The 20332-nt window shown below is 36.0% G+C and overlaps 1 protein-coding gene and 1 pseudogene across 2 annotated transcripts in view; both read left to right on the top strand.

Moving 5' to 3' along the window:
- NCAM2 (neural cell adhesion molecule 2) overlaps positions 1 to 20332 on the top strand; it is a 513860-nt gene that overhangs the window by 112987 nt on the left and 380541 nt on the right. The gene's annotated exons all lie outside the window — the stretch shown is intronic.
- LOC101681883 lies at positions 11009 to 12656 on the top strand (annotated as a pseudogene).

The raw sequence follows: 20332 nt of genomic DNA, 5'->3' as shown, positions 1-20332 counted from the left end.
TCCATTCTTCTCTTACTTACCTGTTTCTATTATAACTTCTATCAACAGTGTTGCTTTCCTTTTTGAAATAAAGTCGAACCATCACAGGCAGCCTGAATGTACTTTAAATATACCTCAAAGGAAATTGAAATGTCTCCATTCCTTCTCATACCTTCAAGGCCTGCAGTCACTGCTCTCTGGCACTTACTTTGTGACACCCTGATTGCCAGATGGTATCAGTCCTGATAACTCCATTTAAGAAGTGTAGGGAGAGAAAACTTTATCAGTCTGTCACCATCAGCCCTTATCACCCACAAGCAAGTGGTCAAAGCTAGAAGAATAGTACAGCTCAGAAAGAATGCCCCAAAGCAGATTATTATAGGAGATTGGGCAGGAAGATTGAACAAGTTGCACAGGATTCCTCTTTTCCCTCTTGAATCAATAACACGTATTGGTAGAAGCATATCTTGAGGCCTCCTTAAACTACTTAGGGTTAAAATTGGCTCCCGAGGATTAGAAAGAAGGCTATGTGTTCTGTGGCTTTTCCACACGTGGACTTGAAATGCAGTGCCTCAGTTGCTGTCCTGCACAGAGCCATTTTTTTCACCAAACTTCTTTGCTATGAGTTAGCATAAGGTGTTGGGTCTTTCAGAAGTTAAGACCTTCACCAGTAGTTCTCAAAGGGAGGATATCCTGCAAATCCATGGACTAAAACTTTCAGGGGATTGTGAATTAAACAAGCTGTTTTTGTAATGATGCTAAGGCAGTAGTTGGAGTTTTTCGGGGTGCGGATGTTTGCTCTCGCGGTAGAAAAGCAGTGGTGGGCAAAAATTCTTAGCAAGAATCAGACTGTGCCACAAAATTATTCTAGTGGTCCTTTTCTTCACTATCACACAACCACAGGGAGAAGAAAGCCAATTTCATTTAAGAATGTACTTCAGTAAGCAGTGAAATGTAATGTTTTACATCTCAACACTTGACTACGCATCTTTTCAATATTTAGTGTGACAAAATTGCAACTACATATAGAGCACTTCTGCTGCAAACAAAGATATAATTATCTCGAGGAAAAAGCAAATGTGGGTTATTTGAGTGTGAGCTGAACTAGCTATTTTTTTTTTTTAACATGGGACATTATTCTTACTTGAAAAAAACATGACTGACAAAATGTGGTTACTCAGATTTGGGTTAGCAGACATTCCTTTTTTTTTCCCTAAAATGTGCAAAGCAAGCCTGTCACTTCAAGGAAACCACAAACAGTATTTGTTGTCATTCGTATAATTTGTGCTTTTAATCAGCTAATCTTAAATAATGAGATGTATACTGCACTATGAATATTTGATATTTTTTTCCCTCCAGTTATTTATCTAAGGTTTTAAGACTTAAATTAATGCCTCTTTCATTCTGGTTGACCTTCTAGTAATCCAGTATTAATGCTGGTTTCAAGGAGATATAGGCATATTGTTAGGCAGTCGATTTTAATTTGAATGACCTCAACTTCATACTAATTGCTGTATTTTAGAGTTAGGCAGTCTGAAAGTTTCATACCGTTCTGAGTTATAATCACCCATGTGAGTTATAATCACTCATGTGAATCAGCTAATTTTGTCCTGTCTATTAGCCCCCGTTTCACTCCCTTGCTTAATCTGTGCTTCCATAATATATTCTTACTATTTAGTATGTGAATACTCACGAACCAAAAGAAAAACACCTCCGAATTTATATTCCATAACATTTATTAGAAAAATGATAAACTTTTTGAGTACGCCTTTTGGATTATACCTGACTGCCCAAGGTCCTCATTCCCTACCCAATTTTTGGGAGAAGAGTGTGGCAAGCTTTCTCAAGAATGTTCAGGCATATACACACTTGAAAGTAACATAAAACATCTGATATATCATTTTTCGTTTGATATTGGTTTTAAATGAGCCTTTGTTCTATACAATACTTCATTCTTTAAATAAAATGTGGGTTGTTATGAACAATATTTCATCCTATATGGTACTTTTAGAAGCATCATTTATACGTTGCAAGTGGTTTTGCATGAATGTTTTTCTAAAATTGTTTGGGAATACATGTGTGATCATAGACTAATGAAGCTCCTGGGATATAACCCTTAGTTTACAAGGGTCGGTGTTAATGCACGGCCATGGGGACAGGTTAGTAATAAGGGTGGATGTGTCATTGGTGCCAAAAGCTGTTTCTTAAAACTAAAGAGCATGGCAAACAATATAGCTTAGGCTATTTTAATGATGCCAAGAGTACTGAAAAAGTGGTTTATCAAAAACTGTCACAATGAACCACTGAGCAGGCTTCTTAGGGCAAGGGTGGGAGACTGAATGACAGACCAAACAGCTCTGCTTTTTTTTTTTTTTCCTTCTTTTAATAACCTGGTTACTCCTTTTGTCTATTGCTTTCATTTGAAGACACAGTTTTCCTGCATGAAATAGTGTGAAAAAGATGCAAGGAAGCCATAATTAATGACTGCTCCTGCAAGTTGTTGTTAAATTGACTTGAAAAATTGTCCCCTAATATTAACCAGCATGAAAAAGAAAACTAGCATAAGAAAATGTCTTAGACCTTTTTCTAGTCTGTCCTTCTAGCATTCCCCTTTACCGTCTGCCCCAGCTCCTAATGCTCGGTCGCCACTTAGCAGCCTTGTTGTTTGATTAACATACAGTGCAGACTCAAGGAAGGTGCACATTTTATAGGAATTAAGTTAAATAGAAACATAAAAGTGTCAAATTTGTTTTTAGTGTCCCATGTCACTTAATTCTGCACTGCATCTCTTCTCAACAGGTAAAAATACTAGATTCATTCTGGTCCTAATGGCCAGATCAGTTGTTAAAACAAACTGCTGTTCTCACAGGTAATTAAGTCCCATTGCCAGCTTCTGTGGATAGGTTCATGGAATGTTTCTATATTCAATGTTCATTTTCCTGGGGACAGAGTCTTTCAAGAAAATCTTACATAACATGACTTTTCCCAGATTGCGATCGTGTAATTCTATATTCTGAATTAAGCGCCTTCGTTTTCTTTAGGTACTCATGATTCTACAACCTTCCTTCCTAACAACTATACATTTTTTTTTCCTGGATAAAGTTTACTTTTGAATTCAGAGCCACGGAAAGTGTGTGTGTGTGTGTGTGTGTGTGTGTGTGTGTGTAGTTTGCAGTGTTTTCTATGGAGAGGAGTAAAATCTATTTGAATTGGCTCAAAGATGTTGAAATGTTATCTTGTGAGATAACGGGAAATTCACGGGTAGATCTGGAGTTCAGGATTCCGGCTCCACTTCTCGTAGATTCTCTTCTTTCCCTTTTCATGGGTTGGGTCTTTCCTTGGTTAGACTGCTTCCATTTTGGATACATAAGTTCCAGGCATCATATCCAGATACAGTAATGTCCAAAGGAAGAGACTATATTTCCTCTTCTTGCATTTCTTACCTGAGGACCAATTAATTAGTTTTCAGATCCTCCCAGCAGACATCTCTTTTACCAGAAGTGAGTTATGTGCCTTGTATGAACAGATTATCATGATTGCTTGGGTGGATAATCTGGGGAAACCTCCACTCTGACTAGTATAGTACCGTCGGGGGAAATAGTTGTTTTCTTGAACATTGTTAGAGTGTATGGGACATGACATTCAATAAAGAAAATGTACCCTTCAGTACTTTGTAAGTTTATTGATATACATAATATATCATGCCTGGAGTGAGCTGGTGAAGTTGTTTCGGCATACTGACCTTCATTCAGTTCATTCAGTATCTTTCAGTGTTAAGTCCTTTCCTATGTTGACACTCTGGGACACTCCTTTTATTTGTCTATTAAAACTTAGATTTTAAAAGAACTGTAGTATTGTTTCATAGCCCTAAATTGCATATTAAGCAGTAATTGCTCTTTCGGCTAATATATTTTTGTTATTGCTGGAATCATTCATAGTTTATAAAGCAGCAGAAAATGTGCAAAATCTAATCAGATGCATCTTAAAATAACTTTTATTTTATTATTATCCTATTTAATAAGCCAATATAGAAAATAATGCAAGTCTCTTTACTTGTGTCCTCAGATCACTTCCTTGAGGGATCTTGAAGAATCTTCCTAGATTTTCCAAATTGCTTCAAGTCCCTCTGTATTTTTTTTTCTATCGCTTAAACATCAGTTGGGTAGTCATTGATTTGATGGCTTTCACCTTATTGAACTTGGCCCATTTAGCATAGTGAGTGCTGCAAGAAATAGTTGTTCACTGACTCAAAAAATATATGAATGAATGAATGAATAAGTCACAGAAATAATTAAAATTGCAAAGCAGTGTCTTTGAAGAAAAGCAGAAAACCACCAGGACTACTCTCTGTACAGAGAGCAGAGTCTTCCATCATTTCATTCAACTTGTGAAGATTTATTGAGGATTATGGAGTTGGTCCTTAGATTTTAAAGGATATATCACAGTTTGTGGTCCACATTTATATGTATGTTTCCATGGTGGTATTCCTCATTAGATTTCAAGTTCTGTGAAAAAAGAGCTGTGTCTGATTTGATTGACAATTTAAACAAAAACATAGCTCAGTATTAGGCACATACTAAAAAACTTAATCCAATTCTGTTTAATGATTGAAGTAACGGGGAGATTAATTTGTATGATATTCATGACTTGTACTGACGGAATTAGAAATGACTGCACATTTATTTAGGAATAAGTTTTCAAATCTTACTTTTTAAAAATATTTTATTTATTTATCTGAGAGAGAGAAAGAGAGAGAGCCTGAGCAGGGGAGAGGCAGAGGGAGAAGCACACTCCCCACTGAGCAGGAAGCTGGATGCGGAACTCGGCCTCAGGACCCTGGGATCATGACCCGAGCTGAAGGCAGATGCTGAATCAGCTGAGCCACCCAAGCATCCCTAACTTTTCAAATCTTAATGGAACAATCAGTGAACACTAAATTGGAGAAAAATCCTCAATTTTCTCTTGTCAAAGTACCTATCTGTTAGAGTGCCTACTGAGACTCAAAAAAAAAAAAAAAAAAAAAAGTAAATTCTTGTTATGACACTATTTGGTGTATGTTTGTTTGTTCTTCAGAGTGACAGTCCATCACCCTTTTATCCTGCTCCATACCCTTGCTTGGTTAAGTGGATCATGCCATCAGCAGGAAAGGAGTTCAAGTTGTCCCTACCCATGCCTAACCATCTGTTCTAAGGAATTATTTATCATAAACAACCACCACGGCATAAAAAGAAGGGTATGATTCAAACTGAAAATGAGTTGAAGAACAGGTGTCTCAATAGTGTAGGAATGGGAGAGGTCTTTCTGTCTTCCTGCAAGATGGGTGACCGGAACGGGGCCCTGAAGGCTTAACCAGTTCAGACAAGCTAACAGGAAGGAACATTGGAGAGAACTGGAGCGAAGTTTGTAAGGAGTAATTTTCCAGTTCAGTGTAAAATCTGAACTGATCAGTAGCCATACTAATTAAGATAACACTGAAAGAAAGGCTTTTGCTTTATTTTTATTTCTTCTCTTCCATATATATATATATATATATATATATATATATATATATATTTTTTTTTTTGCTCATCCCCTTCTTCCTCTCTCATTTTTCTTCTCCCATCTCATTCGTATCTTTCCCTTTCCAACATTTCCAGTGGCGAGTAATCCCTTCTTGATCCCTGCTCCCAAAACACACACTCTTGTGTCTGTTACAGTTGTTTGAAATAGCCTGCTTGCACTCTCCCCACACTCACTAATTTCTGATATAAAAGATCAGCACTTCATTCCCAGTGTTTCTATATGACAGTGTTTTTAGGAACCCAATTATGTTTAATTATGTCTATGTTGTACAAGTTCTTAATATTATGTTCGTCCTTAGAGTTTTGATTAGTGAGTACTATTTTCTGGGTACCTCGTTTTGTTTGGGTTCCTGTTTGTGTTTGTTTTCATTTTATTTTGTTTTGAGCATTTTGTAGTCTTCTTGAAAGTTCAACTGTAATTTTTTATTTGGAAGATCATGATACTACATTTGAACTTCATTCAGAGCAAGGTAATTGGGCATTTTCCTTCAGTTCTAATTCTCTTTTTATATGTTCTTTTTAGCATAATGATTACTTCACAGTAACATTATAGTCTTCTTCTTACTTTAATTAATGTCACATCTCAATTCTAAGTGCTTGTTTTCAGCCCCAGGGTACTAATTTCATATCTTGTTTCTTAAATTAGCTGACTGTAAGCTCAGATTTCTGGTGGTTATGATAGTCATATAGCTATTCCCTGTTCCCAACAATAAGAAGAAATTACTGTTTTAATGAAGAATTTTCTGCTATTCTGTTAGGTATTTGATTTTAAAAGAACTGTACTGTTGTTTCATAGCCCTAAGTTGCATATTAAAAAATAATTTGCTTTTCAGCTAATATATTTTTGTTATTGCTGGAATCATTCATAGTTTGTAAAGTGGCAGAAAATGTGCAAAATCTAATCAGATGCATCTTAAAATAACTTTTATTTTATTATTATCCTATTTAATAAGCTAATATAGAAAATAATGCAAGTTTTTTAGAAGCCTTAAGAAGATTTGTTTATGAACTCTATTTTTTCTTTAATAACAGTGTCTAGGAACAAAAGAAGAAGAGATCCTCTAGAGACATCTTATTTATACTATATCTAAACTGTTAGGAAAAAAATAATTCCAAATGCAGGTTACAAATACTGAAATTTGTATTTTTATATTTATTCCACAGAAAATTCTGAATCTTAAAACATAAATAGATAAGATTTGTATTAAAGTAAACTCTGTTGTTTGTGTTGAAATATAACCTTTTTACTTTGATTTAAATTTTTGCAAAATCCCATTGTGACTTTAACCTGCCTTGGTCCCTAAGCACTGATTTTTCTCCATTACCTCAGTGTTTGATTTGTTGCCCAGTGAGTAGTGATGATTATATTGAAGCCCCATCATTGTTATAGTTGCTTTAATAAATATATTGTCTTTATCTTTAGTTAGAAAGTTTTACCTGTTGCATTTGTTCCTTATGTGCTGTAGAGAATGAAAGATACTTTTTTAGTCTTCATTATTTTATTAGGGGAAATAATGCATTTCCTGAACATAGAGATTTTGTTTACATTAATAGCCTTATTAATGATTTCTGAGGAAATGACATGTAAATTGAGTTTTCCAGAATTGTATTTAAAAATGAAAAGTTGGAAAAGGAAGTGATGTCCCTTGACTGTTGGAAGTCATACATGATGAAAAATACAAGTGATATAATGAAGAAGAAAGTAACATTAATTTGGGGAGAGAAAAGGAATTTCTGTGGTGTCACTCTGTGTATGTCTGCGTGTATATCTCCCTAAGACGTGGTTTAAAGATGATATTGGAAGTGTGAAGTGAAAATAGGAAATGTATTTATAGCCAGTGGAAACTGTTGATGCAGAACTCCTGCAATAAAAGGGAGCTTGGATTCAACAGGATGGGGGGAAAGAGTAGCTTGGTCCAGCATGGAAAGGCATATAATGACCTTTTTAAGGGCAATGAAAATTTTAAAAGAAATTTATTTTTTATTTTTTTTAAAACTGAGATGAATTTTTTAAGTATTTTTTTTTTTTAATTTAGTTGACAGAAAAGAGAGAGAGTGAGCACACAAGCAGGGGAGCAGCAGGCGGAGTGAGAGGGAGAAAACAGGCTCCCTACTGAGCAAGGAACCTGATGCAGGGCTTGATCCCAGGACCCTGATATCATGACTTGCACTGAAGGCAGACACTTAACTGACGGAGCCACCAAGGTGCCCAAGAAATTGACTTTTTTAAAAAAGAAATTGATTTTTACTTGTATACTGTGAAGGACGTTATTGAACATATATTTTTACTTTATATGCCTGTTGGGTTTCTCTATTTTTCACTGATCTTTAATATGATTACTATCTATAATGTTGCTTTCTAATGTTCCAGAAGTTTCTTTTCCTTTTATAAAAGTCTGAAGGATTGTGCTCTGCCAACATTGATTTTGATGATTCAAATTTTTACAATGAACATCACAGATACTTCCTCCTTTTCGTCTTCAAGCTGTTTATTAAAAATTATTCTTTAGGGTGTTTGAGTGGCTCAGTGAGTTAAGCCTCTGCCTTCAGCTCAAGTCATGATCTCAGGGTCCTGGGATCGAGTCCCACATCGGGCTCTCTGCTCAGCAGGGAGCTTGCTTCCTCCTTTCTCTCTTTGCCTGCCTCTCTGCCTGCTTGTGATCTCTGTCAAATAAATAAATAAAATCTTTTAAAAAATTATTCTTTAGGTTGTATTTAAGATAGTTATAATCTTCCAAGCACATGAATTGATGCCCAGAAGAGAATAGATGAAATTACTTGACTTATTTAATATTTGCTGTTTGATATAAACTCCATACAATGAAAGGAATTCTTTGTTGTCATAATTTTATATTTAGTTGCATATCACAGCTAAAAATCTGAATAACTTTGACAAGGCTCTAATTATGATTGGTAAAGTTATGAGAGTTTATTTATTCTGTTGTATTTATTAAGCAATTAAGATATGTCCAAATATGATTAAGGATACAAAAGTTATTATGATCCTTCTTTTAAGTCCAGAGCTCTTACAGATAAGAGAATCCATACTAGACAGTTTAAACAGAAGAGGACTTATCATGGATTATAGCTTGCTCACTGAAGTGTTTTGAGAGCTGATGAAAAAGGCTATATATAGGCTAAGCCTTCAGGAATGCCTGCCAGAATCTTGATGTTCAAGTGACCCACCAGTGGATCTGATGTCTCCATCATGACGTGGTCTATGATAAATCGAGAAGCTAATACCTGATCTATCTGCATATCATATTGCTTCAGAAAAGGTGATGAGATAGGTTGAAGGGAAAAAGACAACTCATTGAGCTGAATCTAAAAGAGTTATTATACCTGATTCCAGAAATAGCTACAAAATATGAGTATGAGCTTGAAAGACAACACATTGTGATAAGCACTTGAACCACTTGGGTTTTATAAGGAATTAAAACCAATTACTATTATTAGTAGATGTCTGATAATACTTAAGTTATGAAATATGATATCAGAAGTAGCAAACATTGGTAGACTAGGAAAAGAATCAATCTTTTAGTTAGAGGAATTATGTCCTATGATTGTCCTTGCATAATTTAATAATAATCCAGTATTTTAATGATAATGACACATTTTAATAAACTTCTTAATATAATCTGGTAAGGTGATTATATGAGATGCCACATGATTCAATATAGAAAAAAGATCCTATTTTCTGTATATAGTCAAAGCTACTCCATAGACTATATAAAGCCTAATTTTCACAAGACATGCAGTCTTAATGTTAGTAACAGGCAGAGGAAAAATAAGTGTGAATCCTTTGTCTCACAGTGCATTATTTCTCCTTATATTAGTTGTGAATTTCCACAATAATGTTACACAAAAAGCTATCCCAATAATTACTGGATAAAACATCAGCTATTTATTATTTCTCACAGTTCCGTGGATTGGTTGAGTGATCTTTCTGATCTGAGTCTATGTTGGCTAACTTAGGCTGGGCTTGCTCAGGTGTCTCCAGTCAGGTGGTAGGTTGACTAGAAAACTAGCTGGGTCTTAGCTGTGCTAGTCAGTTTTCCTTCACTTGCTTTCAGATTTTCTAGGAACACAATCCTGTGTTCTCAAATCAGAGACAGGAATCCAAGAGTTTTGGAAGCATGTTAGACCTGTTGAACCATAGGATTAGAGCTGACACACTGTGACTTCAGGTTCATTTTGATAGCCTAGGAAAGTTATTAAAGACTATCCCAGAAGTAGGAGAGAAATAAACCACTACTTTCTAGATATTGCAAAGCTGCATTGCAGATCATTTACCATACTCTCCTATACACATTTTAGAAACAAATCAAGCAAGCTCATTATCCTCAATGAGTTTTCCTCAACTGCTTCTCCCTTATTAAAATAGCAACTCAGTTTCAAATAAACACAACTCTAAGCAGGATATGTATTGTCCTTGCCAGTAAAATTACCCGAACCCTAGTAAATTTTAAAATTTATTGAGCACACATTATTTCAGAATTCTGCTATGCCCAATACAGAATTGAAACAGAATCAAAACAACCCAATTTCTAGTATAGTCTGTAAGAATCATGGAAGTTTTCACATCATCTTAAATAAAAAGCTAAACAAAATTCAAACAAAAACAGAAACAAAAACATTTCTTAGATCTGTGAGAGAAATGAGGCCCCCCAAATTGAAGATAGGTGTTTACTGACAGGTGGACACAGAATTACAATTTACCTGAACAGAGTTGAAATGTCCTCAGAAACCAGCGTCAAAGTAGGGAAGCCTGAATTATAATTCAAGAATTGCTGGGGGACACCTGGGTGGCCCAGTTGGTTAAGGTCTGCCTTTCAGCTGAGGTCATGAACCCACACTCCTGGGACAGATCCTCTTGTAAGACTCCTTGCTCACCGGAAGTCTGCTTCTCCCTTTCCATCTGCACCTCCCCCTGCATGTGCTAGCTCTCGCTCTCTCTCTTAAATACATAAATAAAATCTTAAAAAAAAAAAAATGTTGGAAGCTCAGTGTGGAAGTTTCAGAGATAAATAATGCAGAGAAATCCACTCATCAGGAAACCCCCATATTTCTGTGAATTTTATTTCCTGGGTTTCTACCAATTCTCTTTCACATGGTCTCACAGTGAAAGTCAGGGAAAAATGCCCATGCGCTTCTACCACAGGGAGGGCAAAAAGAACCATTTTGAGTAGGCCAGAACATTCTGCAGTTCTTAACAATGTATGTTCTCAGGAAAAGTATTAAAATAGAGCTTCACATGCTGGGGTTTTATTGGAGTCTAGCTGACTTGGGTGAAAGGACATACCCAACTTCTGCTCTGTTTACCCTTCCTTGTGGGAGACAGAAAATTCCCAACTGTAGCCCATCTAGCATCCTGCCCCACCTAAGAGTGAAGACAGCCTAAGAAGCACATGTGAAGTCATAATCTAGAGATCATTAAAGACTGAGATCTAATTATAGGATGACCTAGTTCTACCCTCCCCCCACACCTTACCATCACCTTACTAATGGATTCTTTACATCATTCCTTGTAGCTAGTACATTATTGCTAGCAATCACGCAAAAAATTACAAGACATACTAAAAGTCAGAAACACAATTTGAAAAGATAGAGCAAGCATCAGAAACAGACTCCTATATGGAAGGGATGTGGAATGATCAGATTAGATATTTAAAAGAACCTGATTAACATGCTAAGGACTCCAGTAGATAAAGTAGACAGAATGCAAGAACAGGACAGTGTAAACACTGTCTAAGAAAGAAATAAAAGGAAATGATAGAGATAAGAAACTCTGCAAGAGACATGAAGAAATCCAATTGATGAGCTTATCAGTAGACTGGACATTGCTTAAAAGAAAAAGAATATCTGAGATAAATGAAAACCTCGAAAACTGAAAAGCAATAAGAAAAATGACTGGAAAAAAAGAGAAGAATGTTCCAAACTGTGGGACAAGTACAGAAGGTATAGCATAAATGTATTCGAGATGTCAGAAGGAGAATAAAGAGAGAATGGAAGAAATACCTGAAACACTGAGTGAGAATTTCCCCAAATTAATCTCAGGCACCAAATCACAGAACCAGAAACTCAGAGACACCTAGCAGGAAAAATGCCAGAAAAATGACACCTAGCCACATTCAAACTACAAAGAAACCAAAGATAAGGAAAATAATATGAAATAAAAAAATACCTTACCTATACAAAAACGAAGGTGAGAATTGTATCTGATGTCTCAGAAACCATGCAAACAAGACAATGGAACAAAATAAAGATGTTTATAGTAACTTTATTCATAATTGCCATTACTTGATAGCAACCAAAATACCAATACAATGATGTCACTGTTCAGAGCCCAGGGAAGGATCCATCAAATTGAGTATGCAGTGGAAGCTGTCAAGCAAGGTTCAGCCACAGTTGGTCTGAAATAAAAAACCCATGCAGTGTTGGTTTCACTGAAGAGAGCTCAGTCAGAGCTTGCAACTCACCAGAAAATAATTCTCCATGTTGACAACCATATTGGTATCTCAACAAAATAAAGTATATCTCAATCGTGGTACTTACTGCTGATGCCAGACTGTTAGGTAATTTTATGCGCCAGGAGTGTTTGGATTCCAGATTTGTATTTGACAGACCTCTTCCTGTAACTCATCTTGTATCTCTAATTGGAAGCGAGACCCAGATACCAACCCAACGATGGGGCTGGAGACCCTATGGTGTTGGACTGCTTATTGCTGTTTATGATGATATGGAACCTCACATTTTCCAAACCTTTCCTTTTGCCAACTATTTTGACTGTAGAGCCATGTCCATTGGAGCCCATTCTTAATCAGCTCATACTTAACTTGGGGAGACATATGTCTGGATTTATGGAGTGCAATTTAAATGAACTGGTTAAACATGGTCTACCTGCCTTACGAGAGACACTTCCAGCAGAACAGAACCTAACTACGAAGAATGTTTCCATGGGAATTGTTGGCAAAGACTTGGAGTTTACAATTTATGATGATGATGATGTATCTGCATTCCTGGGAGGTCTTGAAGAAAGACCGCGGAGAAAGGCACAGCCTGGTCAACCTGCTGATGTACCTGCGGAAAAGGCTTGATGAACCGAGGGAACATTAAGTTACAAACCAGTCTATGTGTGGATTATCAAATCTGTAAGAATACAGGAACACTGACTAACACCTGGGTGGCTCAGTGGGTTAAGCCCTTGCCTTTGGCTCAGGTCATGGTCTCAGGGTCCTGGGATTGAGCCCCACATTGGGCTCTCTGCTCAGCAGGGAGCCTGCTTCCCCCTCTCTCCCTGCCTGCTTGTGATCTGTCAAATAAATAAATAAAATCTTTAAAAAAATTAAAAAAGAAACACATATTGATGACAGTAATCTATACTATGAACCAAAAGATGCAGGGTGGTCTTATGGTATGTTTTAGTAATCAGTCCAGATGTGTTTTTCCTAAGCAACTTGTCTAAAATCATATAATGGCATGCATTATCTTTGAGAGGGTCTATATAATCATTTTCTAGTTAGTTATCTATACTAATGTTTTTATATGAAGAACATACTGTCTTTGTGGTTATTTTTTTTTAAAGATTTTGTTTATTTATTGGACAGACAGAGATCACAAGTAGGCAGAGAGGTAGGCAGAGAGAGAGGTGGAGGCAGGCTCCCTGCTGAGCAGAGAGCCCGATGCGGGGCTTGATCCCAGGACCCTGGGATCATGACCTGAGCCGAAGGCAGAGGTTTAACCCACTGAGCCACCCAGGCGCCCCTGTCTTTGTGGTTTTAAAGACAACTGTGAAATAAAATTGTTTCACCTGAAAAAAGTACATTGTATAATTTTCAAATATATGACATTCGGAAAAGGCAAAATTTTCGACACACTAAAAATCAGTAGGTTCTAAGTGTTAAGAAAGATAAGAAGATTAATAGATAGGGCAGAGAGGATTTTTAGGGGAGTATTCTGTATGATACTGTTATGGTGGATACATAATATTATACATTTACATATACATTATACAATTGTCCAAACTCATAGGATGTAGAACACCAACCCTGCCCTGAACTCAACTCTGAATAACTTTGGACTTTGGGTGGTAATGATGTGTCAATATGACCCTGCAATTGCACTACTGGGTATTTACCCCAAAGATAGAGATGTAGTGAAAAGAAGGGCCATCTGTACCCCAATGTTTATAGCAGCAATGGCCACGGTTGCCAAACTGTGGAAAGAACCAAGATGCCCTTCAGCGGACGAATGGATAAGGAAGATGTGGTCCATATACACTATGGAGTATTATGCCTCCATCAGAAAGGATGAATACCCAAGTTTTGTATCAACATGGACAGGACTGGAAGAGATTATGCTGAGTGAAATACGTCAAGCAGAGAGAGTCAATTATATGGTTTCACTTATTTGTGGATCATAACAAATAGCATGGAGGACAAGGGGAGATGGAGAGGAGAAGGGAGTTGAGGGAAATTGGAAGGGGAGGTGAACCATGAGAGACTATGGACTTTGAAAAACAACCTGAGGGTTTTGAAGGGGCAGGGGGTGGGAGGTTTGGGGAGCCAGGTGTTGGGTATTAAGGAGGGCACGGATTGCATGGAGCACTGTGTGTGATGCAAAAACAATGAATACTGTTACGCTGAAAATAAATAAATTAAAAAAAAGAATAAGTAACACTTAAAAAAAAATATATATATATATATATATTTTCATCAACGTTCATTAGTTATAACAGATGTATCACTCTGGCGGTGGATGTCCATAATGGGGGATGTTACACTTATGTAGTAAGAGGGAGCATTTGGGAAATCACTGTACCCTTTGCTCAATATTGCTATGAACTTAAAACCACTTCAAAATATCTATTTAAAAAATAAACAGTAAATGTTGTCTACATTTGTCTACCTTTAAGACCTGTTTGATTTTTTTTTCTTCTTTTTTCACTCCACCACCTAGGATTATAACACACTAGTTATTAAATTTAACCTCAAGTGCTGTTGCATGATGTGGTGAATGTCTTGGGATATTTTTATCTTGTTGCCCTATTTTTTTTTGGCAAATATCTATGATGGGTGTTGCAAATAATATGTTTTCCTCTATATGATGAAATAAGTAAATTAGAAGAGCTAAAATATATTGTATTTTTTATTAATCACCTTAATTAGTCTTTACAAAAACCTTATAATTTAGATGGCATTGTTATCCCATTTTACAGATGATGAATCAGAGGCACAGAAAGAGATCACATTTAAGTTCATTCCTGGGGCATCTGGGTGGCTCAGTTAGTTAAGCATCTGCCTTTGGCTCAGGTCCTGATCTCAGGGCCCTGGGATCCAGCCCTGCCTAGTGGTCCCTGCTCAGTAGGGATTCTGCTTCTCCCTCTTCCTCTGCTCCTTTATCTACTAGTGCTTTCTCTGTCTCTCTATCCCTCTCTTAAATAAGTAAGTAAAATCTTTAAAAAAATTAAATTCATTCCTGATTATTTTCAAATTGCATTCGAGTTGATTATCTTTAGCAAATGTAGGGGCAAAGATTACCCAAAAAGTGGCACACCAGGTTATGTTGCCCAAACTTATGCCGAAACACAATGCCCTTCAATCATTTACAGTGAAATTATAGTGGATTCTTGTAAAATACTTAGAACTTAGAAGTTAACACTGTCTTCATATCTACACACAGTGTAGATATATACTGTAACACTGTAACACTGTTACAGTGTTAACTGAAGTTAACACTATCTACATATTTACACACATCATTAGACAACTTGGATTTTGTTTGGCTTATGTAAAGACAGCAATATCAAACAGCATTTATTACTTTGTTACTCACCTGAGATACTTAGGCCTTTCAGGATTTAGTGTAAATTTCTAAAATAGTAACTAATCATCAATTTTAGAAGGTTATGTTTGCTACTTGAACTAGAATAATAGAGAAAAATATCATAGAGACATAGAATTAAGGAAGAACCTTATGCTCACAAAAACCTTGAAACTTACATAAACCCATTGCATTAAATTTCTGAACCATGAACCATACCTAACAAGTGGTTTAAAACATATATTGTAGTTATTTTAAGGACAGTTTTTTCTTCCTCTAGGCTTTCTTTCATACAGTATGACACCATTCTTTCAGTTACCTGAGTTCCTACGCTATTCTGCAGCCATCCTATTAGAATTAAGAATAAAACTCGATCCTGCTTTTCTTATGAATGGTCCTAGTGAGTTATTAATGTCACCATTTTTACCTTGGGAAAAAGAATGTAAAGCTAAAGGGCGAGTCTTGTAGGAGTCTGTACCAATTCCCTCCAACAGTCACGGTTGCTAGGCAGAGCTCATAAAAAGCAGTCCCGGGCACACAGGTTACTTTATAGCCAGAATGTCTTTAATGCTCAAAGCCAGATAAAAAGAGACAACATGGGGATACTTTGGGCATTCTCTCCATGAGAGAAGGCATGAGGTGTACACTTGGCTATCTCTTAAAGGTCTGATTTCTGATCTTGGGGTTATGGGGTCGAGCCCGGAGTTGGACTCTGAGCTTAGCAGAGAGTCTGCTTGGGATTCTCCCTCTTCCTCTGCCCCACCTCAATAAATAAATAAATAAATCTGTAAAAAAAGATAATAAATATTCAAAAGCCCTCACTTTGTAATTGTTTCACTACATATCTCTATTAACTATGCTCCTTAGGTTATTTACATCTATTGTATATCTATGACATAAATACTATGTAATTTAGTATTACTCTACATCTTCTTTAAATATCACATTTAGTAATGTCACATTTATGGCTCTTTAACCACCTTTGTATAAGACCTACTGTACAGTTATTTCCCAGTGAATTCTTACTATTTCTCTACGCAGGATTTTCCTTCAACTATAGCCCACCGTGGTGTGGGATTTAGTTAATCTGACGGCTTTGTGGAAACCTACTTTGACATTTCTGCATGGAGATAATAATTTTTTTTTTTAAATCAGGCTATTTCAGCGAAAGTAGAAACCAAATATTCTTTTCTTTGTGAATGAACCCCTTAGACTCCAAATAAATCTGGTTTTCCAGAATTGTTGAACTGGCATGAAATCAGCACAGCACAATAGTCTTTAAATTGAACTTGAATAAACTTCTTATTTCATTAATTTTCAGATTTGATAGAAAGGAATGATGGAAAAAGAGATAAGCAAACACTTCGTTTTTTTTCTTCTCCAGTGTATCAAATTTACCCAACAACAAATTTGTCTGCAAAGCTTTTCCTTTAGCACTTACTCCGTTTGTGCCAGAGAATCTCTAAGCTTCTACTAATACTGTGATGTTAGCTAACATGCTTTCAAAAATTGGCCACATCCAATTATGTTTATTAATCAGAATGTTCTATTAGTCTCATTTATAAAGGGTATTTTTCTTAGCAAAACATAATGAAATAATTGCCTTTGACAGTGGGTAGTGAGGGAACTTTGACTGGGGTAAGTGCTATGAAAAGATGAGGTCAGATTTGAGATTCATTTGTCATGTTGTCATGGAACATTAAAAATATTTATGGAGAAAGATTTTCTTTGAGTTAATGTAACCTAATGAAAATAGTTTTTAAATTATTATGGTACCTTCTCAGATTGTACATCCAAATAGATTTGCTTATTCATTAGGGCTAAACATACATATGCACATATGCTTACACACACATATACATATACTTTAAACATAAGAGATGATTTTTTATTCTTTGTTCTATATGTTTATATTTCTATTACAGTTACATAATAACCAAAATATGAGGATATTATTAAATATCTTTAGTAAGCCCCATATGCATGTTTTATGTGGGGTATGCATGCATACATGTGTATTGTGGTTGTATTTGTATATTATTTGTGGACAACCATATATTTGATGTATTTGTTGAAGCGTACTTAATCGTAGGAAAGTGAAATTTCACTGGCATCTCTATGGAAAAAGAAGAATCTCTTAGTATGAAAGTATGAAAAATCTTACTATATATATCTCATATATATATATAAACTTTATAAAAATTAATGACCTCATAATAGAAATATTAACAATTAAATAAAATATCAATTTTTTTACTAAGTAGTCATACTGAAAAAAAAAATCTGAATGTATTTTTATATTTCCGGGCTTATTTTTCTAACTGGTATATGCAGGCACTTTAAAAGTCATTGTCTTGTTTTGTAAATTCAAAGAAACTTTTTTTTTTTAATTTTAAGAATGTATTTATTTTATTTATTTATTTATGAGAGAGAGAGAGAGAGGCAGAGAGAGAAGCGGATTCCCCAAGGAGCAGGGAGCCTGATGTGGGACTCAATCCCCAGACCCTGGGATCATGACCTAAGTTGAAGGCAGATGCTTAACCATCTGAACCACCCAGGTGGATCAGAAACATCTTAATCCTCAGCATAATGGTATTCTTCCTTTCCAGAAACAAACAAACAAAATGCGTATCAAAAAACTGCCGGGGCGCCTGGGTGGCTCAGTGGGTTAGAGCCTCTGCCTTCAGCTCAGGTCATGAGATCCTGGGATCGAGCATCGGGCTCTCTGCTGAGTGGGGAGCCTCCTCTCTCTCTGCCTGCCTCTCTGCCTATGGTGATCTCACTGTCAAAAAAATTAATTAAATCTTAAAAAAAAAAAAAAAAACCTACAAGTAGGGGCACCTGGATGGCTTGGTCAGTTAAGTATCTGACTTCAGCTCAGGTCATGATCTCAGGGTCCTGGGATTGAGCCCCACATTGGGCTTGTCCCTTAGCAGGGAGTCTTCTTGTCCCTCCGCCTCTCTCTTTGCCCCTCCGCCTCTCTCTTTGCCCCTCCCCATCTACACTGGTGCTTTCTCTTTCTCTCTTTCTATCTCAAATAAGTAAATAAAATCTTTAAAAAAAAAAAAACAGCTAAATTTTACTGCTTCAAATATTTCAGTGTAAGAACTTTCAAAAAATAATAATACATATACATCTTCACTCAGTATTTCATCTATATTTCCCCATTATTAAAAAAATAAGAATCAGTCTTTGATAGATAAGTACACCAACCTTATATTGTTTACATGATTTTGTTTTGTCTATAACTAGTTTTGACCTAAGGAAATTTGACCTTTAAGTAAATTATTACACAAATAATAAGTATTCAGTAAATTGAATACTTTAACGTATATTTACAAATACATATCAGAAAAGAGACATCCTCAAGTAGAAGAAAAAGGCCAAAGTGAAACATTTGTGAGGATGGTCAAGTAATTGATTATATTTTTACATAAACACATTTAAATTAAATATATCTGCATTTCTATCTAAACATGTATACTTTGTAATAAACTGTCCAAAATCTACTTAGAAAATGTGCAGTGATATTAACAACTGGCAACTTGGCTGGCATTCCGCTCACAGCTGGGATCGGTATTTCGTGATGGCAAGTGTGGTATGTTTGCCATCTCATGTTACTACCTATCATTTTTTTTCAGTCAGAAAAAGAACAGTATGCCAGGAGTGAAGTGGTGTCACCACACTACTACCTACTACATCTGGGATGTGAGTTTTAAAGAAGATGAAATCAGACGGAAAATAAACTGTGAATGGTAGACTGTGAATACTACTGGCTTTTCTTATTGTGTTGGTCAAAGAAGAAATACAGAGTGAATCAGATTTGTGCAGAAATAATTATTTTTCTTACATTTCAGGGACAAGGCCATAAGAGTAAGGTAAAGTCTTTAGTTCAGAATTGAAATTGATGCATGCCTGGTATTCACAGGAGAATTATCTAAGTATTATACATGTCACCATGACTTCCAAGTTAACATCTGATAGGGAAAATTCATCACTATGCAAATTGAGAGATAGGGTGACTGATGCAGTGAACTCTTCAAATAACATATACCGAAAAGATCAAGATCTCTTTTCCTTTTTTTAAAAGATTTTATTTATTTATTTTACAGAGAGAGAGAGATCACAAGTAGGCAGAGAGGCAGGCAGAGAGGGAGAGGAAAGCAGGCTCCCTGCCGAGCAGAGAGCTCAAGGCTGGGCTGGATCCCAGGACCCTGAGATCATGACCTGAGCCAAAGACAGAAGCATAACCCACTGAGTGTCTCAGGCATCCCACAAGTTCTTTTTAATTAACAGTTGAGACATGAAAAAAAAAAAAAAAGGATGAAAGAAGATAAAAGTTGAGAATTCTATATTACCACATGCAAAATTTGAAATTTATAAAATCCTGTAGAAACAGAGCAAAAGTAGTATATGAGAATATAGAGATGCTTTTTAAACATTTGGGTTTGTTTGCTTGTTTTTTAAAAGATTTTATTTATTTATTTGACAGAGATCACAAGCAGGCAGAGAAGCAGGCAGATAGAGAGGAGGAATTAGGCTCTCTGCTCAGCAGGGAGGGAGGGCTCGATGGAGGGCTGGATCCCAGGACCCTGGGATCATGACCCTAGCTGAAGGCAGATGTTTAACCATCTGAGCCACCCAGGGACCCACTTTTTAAACATTTGATTTGATTGTGGATGAAATACAAAATAAATATGAAATATTTGGATTTTTGTAAGACAAGAAGTAAAAATGAGTTGAAAGCATATCTCAAGATAAAAAGTGGTTTGATATAGAAAGATAGTATTGAAACAGAAGATCAATAGCTAAATGAAATCTAGCCTTTGAGATGGTGAAGAACATAATTATTACTGTGCAGAATTGAACCAAAATTGTGCAATAAACAATACAGAAAATGAGAAGGAAATGTTAAGGGGACTAAGGACACTTCAATATTTTATGGATGTGCAAGACCAAAATAAAAATAA

Source organism: Mustela putorius, unplaced genomic scaffold (assembly GCF_011764305.1).
Source record: "Mustela putorius furo isolate JIRA1106 unplaced genomic scaffold, ASM1176430v1.1 tig00003834_pilon_pilon_pilon, whole genome shotgun sequence".
NCBI lineage: Eukaryota > Metazoa > Chordata > Mammalia > Carnivora > Mustelidae > Mustela > Mustela putorius.
The sequence above is the reverse complement of the archived record's forward strand: the minus strand, read 5'-3'. Positions and strand labels throughout refer to the sequence as shown.